Raw genomic sequence first — 5,519 nt, forward strand, 5'->3', positions numbered from 1 at the left:
GAAATCACTATCTGCTAAAACAACTTGCGATGCTTTACTTACAATTTTTACAAGAACTGGTATACCCAACGTTATAGCTAGTGATCAGGGGACTAATTTTAAGTCTGCCCTAACTCAAGAATTTCAAAAGTGTATTGGTTCGAGTCCCAGATTCTCCTGTCCGGGTTATGCTGCGGCGAATGGACTAGTGGAAAGGTGGAACCGAGTACTAAAAGATATGTTGCATCACGTAATACGTGAAGATCCAAGAGGTTGGGACCTGCAACTCCCGTTTCTGCTATTCTCGTACCGAGAGGTTCCAAACACTACTACTGGGGTATCTCCTTTCAAGCTACTCTATGGTAGAGAGGCCCGAGGTCCATTGTCTATCTTGAAATCATCTTGGTCTGGTGAAATTAGAATCCCTACCACTTTGTCTCAGTCAGCTGTTGATTATCTTCAAGAACTGAAAGTCAGACTGGAAAAGGCTGCTGAAAGTGCTTCATTGATGGCTGCTGACAAACAGAAAGCATACAGTGACTATTTTAATAAAAGATCTTCAGTGCGAAATTTCAATGTCGGTGAACAGGTAGTACTTTTAATCCCCGATTCTGCCGATAAAATATATGCCCGATGGACTGGTCCAGGTGAAATTGTCAAGCAATGTTCCCCACATTCTTACATGGTAAAATTACCAGATGGGAGAGTGAAACAAGTGCATGTAAACAAGATAAGGAGATTTCATGCTAGAGTTAATTCAATCGGTGTGATTTTTGAAAATGAGGACGAATTTGGTGAAATTATTACAGTACCTGAAACGAATATTGGAAAAGTTATGTTTGATTCACGATTGGACTTAGAACATTTGAGTGATGATCAGAAAAGAAAATTAATTTCTTTGCTGGGTAAACATCAAGAACTTATGACTGGAAAATTAAAGAAAGCAAATGTTGAAGAGCATAAGATTCGACTCATACCTAACAATGAGAGGAAGAGGCCTTATATATACCGTATTCCGGATGCTTTGAAAGGAAAAGTAGATGAACAAATAGAAGAGCTTTTAGATGCTGGTTTAATAGAAGAAAGTTCAGCTGAAATTGCTTATCCAGTGGTGTGCGTTAGTAAAAAAGATGGAGGGATGCGGATGTGCATCGACTATCGAGCGTTGAATGCTGTGACTATAATTGACGATTTTCCTATGGAAGATATTACTGAGTTAATCCATACTATAGGGAAAGCTAATGTAATCTCAAACCTAGATCTGCTGAAGGGTTACTATGCTATTCCTATGGAGGAAGCAAGTTATGATTTAACTTCCTTTAAGACTCACAATTCTCAGTACAGATTTCGAGTTATGCCGTTTGGACTCCGGAATGCTGCAGCAACGTTTCAGAGAGTCATGAACAAGGCCCTAACACCATTTAAAAACTTTTCACTAGCATATATAGACGATATTGGTATATTTTCGAACAGTTTTGAAGAACATTTAGAACATTTGGAGTTGATTCTGAAAAGATTAGAAGAACTCAATTTCACTGTTAACCTGAAGAAATGTTCTTTCGCTAAACCAAGTATCAAGTGTTTGGGACATATCATCGGTTCGGGTGAACTCCAGCCCGATCCAGAAAAAGTTCGAGTCATTAAACAACTTCCAAGACCAAATACTAAGAAAGAATTGAGAAGTGTACTTGGATTATGTGGTTTTTACCGAGATTATATTCCGAAATATGCTGAATTAGTGTATCCTCTAACAGAATTGACAAAAAAGCGAGTGCCGGAAGAAATTCCCTGGAGTGAAGTGCATGACTCTGTGTTCTCTCGTCTCAAACAAGCCCTTGCTGAAGCCCCATCACTTTACACACCAGTGCCCGGTAATCCTTACATCATTTACTCAGATGCATCACAGATTGGAATAGGAGCCTGTAATAAGGATAAAATATAAAACTTTCGAATAAAGGATAAAACTTTCCCAGTGTCTTACGCTAGTCATAAATTGACCAAAACACAACAAGCCTGGTCAACTATAGAACGAGAAGCTTACGCTATTGTGTGGTCATTAAAGAAATTTGAATCATTGATATTTGGCTCTGAAATAGAATTTTACACCGACCACAATCCTTTACAGTATTTAACGAAGTGTGCTCCTCAGTCATCTCGGTTACAGCGATGGGTGTTTGCTCTTCAAAAGTATAATATAACTTTGAAACATTGCCCTGGTTCCAAAATGCCGCATGCTGATGCATTATCTCGCCTGTTTCCAAATACTATGACTTAAATATTGACTGTTTACTTTTTTTGATAATTGAAAGTTTTTTTTGATATATATATATTATTTTGATTTTATAAGCAAGTTATAAATTTTAATAGTTTAATGCTACGTTATGTTAAATAATTGAGTGCATTATCTACTTATTGAAAATGTTTTATTATTTGAATTTAACTACATTATTTGCATTATTTGAAATACTCATTAATATTAGTGATGAATGTTAATTGTCAGTTTAGTTTATATATTTATGATATGGTTGTTTATTATCAATTTTTATGTTTTGTCAGATGAAGTATCAAGGGAGATACTTCAATCTTGCGTGGGGGGTGTAGTGTTCGGACATCTTCGCCAGGGGGCGCTTCGCTCACTCACCTCCAAAAAGTAATTAATTAAAATAGGGGAGAAGCGTTCTCGGAACTGACTTGCGAAGTCAAATAAAATCATGTCACTAATTTACCTTTTCTTTTCATATTATTTTTATATATGTTAATAATAAAAAGTGTTGTCCATATAAGTGAGTTATTCATGAGAACCAACCACATAATATTCATAAAGGAATGTTACAAATTGTTTGTTTACTGTATCTTTATTTTTATAAAACATTTCACTTCAACATTAATGTTTCCTTGAAAGGAAGAAAAATTAAATTTTTTTTGTCGGTAATTTTCAATTGTCCCCTATTTTTTTCTTATTTTTTGCTTTCATGTAAAATCTGTAGTTTTAATATATTGTTACCTAAAAGAGATACAAGACGTCGCAAAATGAGTATTAGAGACGTGCCAGGTAAAGGTTTAATTGGAGTTCGGGGTGCATGGCCTAACAGCTAGTACTCTGATCTTTGATTTGTAAAACACAACATGGTTCTAGTGCTGTTGGTTTCGGGATTCTTGTTATCTCCTTAATCTATAGAACAAAAAGAAAATAGTTTCGAGAAAAATTTTAGAAATTAATAATAAATTAAATTTTTAAAGAATATATTAACATTTTTATTCTTATATTTTTCTCCTTAATTTTTTTGTTTATAAAATGAATATTCAATTATTAATTTGTAGATTTAAATTATAAAACTTACCGTCAAACGGGTTGACTAAGCTCCATGCCATCCTGGTGCCATCCTGGACTTGGTGCCATCCTGGTTTTTCGAACTCAAGCGGCTGATGGCAACAGAGGAAGGAACCAATCGAAAAAGGAAAACTACTGCTACAGCGGTAGTTTTCCTTTTAAATGCCTTTAAGGGCATTTAACCGGTCTCTCCCCTGATTGCGTATTCGAGCCTTGCGATCGCCAATCGAAATGTTTGCAACGAAAATCCAAATCGTAAAAAAATTTTGTGTAAAGAAAATAAAATGATGAGAAATACCTTGACGTCATTGATAACAGTGAATGTTAATTATAATCTAAAGCTTTAATATGGGTCAGCGCTTAAGTGCCTCGCCCTCTCTCTATGTATAGTATACTATATATCTATATCTATATACTATATATCTATACTATATATCTATATATAGTATACTATCTACTTGTAGCTGTCAGGTAGCCATTTAAACTTCTATTGTCATTCATCACTGAATTCCAATTAAAATATGTGCTCACAAAGTAGTCGAAAAATGGTGTAAATTTTGATACACTATTAATCTCTCTGTGACGATGAAAATGGAAATAAATCCTACTTGCAAAAGTCAGCAAACAATTTAAACTTATTTTTCCATTGAGAGCAAAGCTCCAGTCAAAATATGTGCTCTAGCTAATCAGAAAAGAGTCGAGATTTCCACTAACGATAAAATGGAGTTAAGTATACTGTTCATAGTGATCAGGAAATAAGTGAAACTTGCATATTGCAGACTTGCTAGTCATCTTGCAAACTTGCTAGTCATCAGGTATGGGTCTGCTATAGAGTTTTAAATGCTCTAAGTAGCGGGAAGGAGTTCAAAATTAGATTGCAAGATTTGCCCATTTACAGATCTCAAAGAAACAAGTTAATCGTAATAACTAAACTAACAACAGTGAGGGTGAGTTTTGAAAGATCTTTTTCAATTTAAAATATTTATTTTAAGTAAAAAGAAATATTTTTTGAAAGAGTTTGTTAAAAAAATATATATTTACGAGACAGATGATGAGATATTCACCATTTTCGAATTTATTATTATTTTTTTAATTAAATACTTTTAATTGTACACTAATGTCTTCAAGATATATTACTTAAAATATTTGCTAGAAAATAAGTATATTTAGAAAACTATAAGAAATTTTAATTTTACTAACTTTAGATGCGGAGACAATTACCTTTTGCAATGTATCTAAGAAAGAAAGGTAGGAAAAAGGGTGGGGAAAAAATTTGGTTAAGATTCCCGCAAAGTAAGCGGGTGTGCCTTAACCGTATGTGTGTTATAGGCCCAGAGGCCATTCCGTCCTTGTCAAGGGGAGTGCTAACCTTCTCTCCTTTCATATAACACATACTAATAGCAAATCACGCAAATATATATACTGGTAAATAATGCAAAGCAAAAATAGTGGTAGTTTAATATTTTAATATTTAATCACTAATTTTTGGATATTTTCACTAATAATAATATACTCACTAATTTTGGAAATATATATTTTTTATTCAAATTTGTTGTTTAGATCACATATTGTCTTAATTTTAGTAGTAGTTTATCAATAGATTAAGTATATAAAGATTTCAGGGATTTTGATTGAGCACTCCGTGAATAGTAACGCCTACTTTCAACTCAAGTTGAACTTTAGTTAAAAGTAGGTGTAACTTAAGTTGTAAAGTAGGCGTAACATGAAAGTAATGACAACGCAAGGTACAAGAGATACTCTTTTTTCCCCCCAGTTCCGTTGCTAGAGATTTTTGAACGTTTCTTAAATATTTATACATTTTTTCTATACATGCTACAGTTTTCATGCAATTTAATAATATGATGTAGAGCAGGATTTCTTGAAAATTATTTGAGTGAATACTAACCATACCCACTTCTCTGCTATGTCTCCTATGTACTTCTCTGCTCAAAGAGGTATGAGATAATACATTTCAGTTAATGATGCGATATGTAAAGGTCACAGGGTTTTTTTCTTAAGTGTTATTTTCAAAGGAGTAGACAAATGCACATATATATATATTTAAACATATACGATCTTTATGGGTTTACATTCACGCAAAAGATAAAATAAAAAAAATATTACTTTGAAAAAAAAATTAGCTTTCCAAACAAAATTAATTTTAGATTTCAAACATCCCACCAGATACAGGTTAGATCAAAAACTAGTA

At 33.4% G+C, this 5,519-nt stretch overlaps 1 non-coding gene across 1 annotated transcript; it reads right to left on the bottom strand.

Moving 5' to 3' along the window:
- Nucleotides 1-4,575: 4,575 nt before the first annotated feature.
- Nucleotides 4,576-4,701, bottom strand: LOC122270334 (U6atac minor spliceosomal RNA). The gene has a single exon (XR_006225738.2). It is a non-coding gene; the product is annotated as a U6atac minor spliceosomal RNA (small nuclear RNA).
- Nucleotides 4,702-5,519: the final 818 nt, after the last annotated feature.

The sequence above is a fragment of the Parasteatoda tepidariorum genome, chromosome 3, assembly GCF_982258835.1.
Source record: "Parasteatoda tepidariorum strain Cologne lab strain chromosome 3, Ptep-v5.0, whole genome shotgun sequence".
NCBI classification, from domain to species: domain Eukaryota; kingdom Metazoa; phylum Arthropoda; class Arachnida; order Araneae; family Theridiidae; genus Parasteatoda; species Parasteatoda tepidariorum.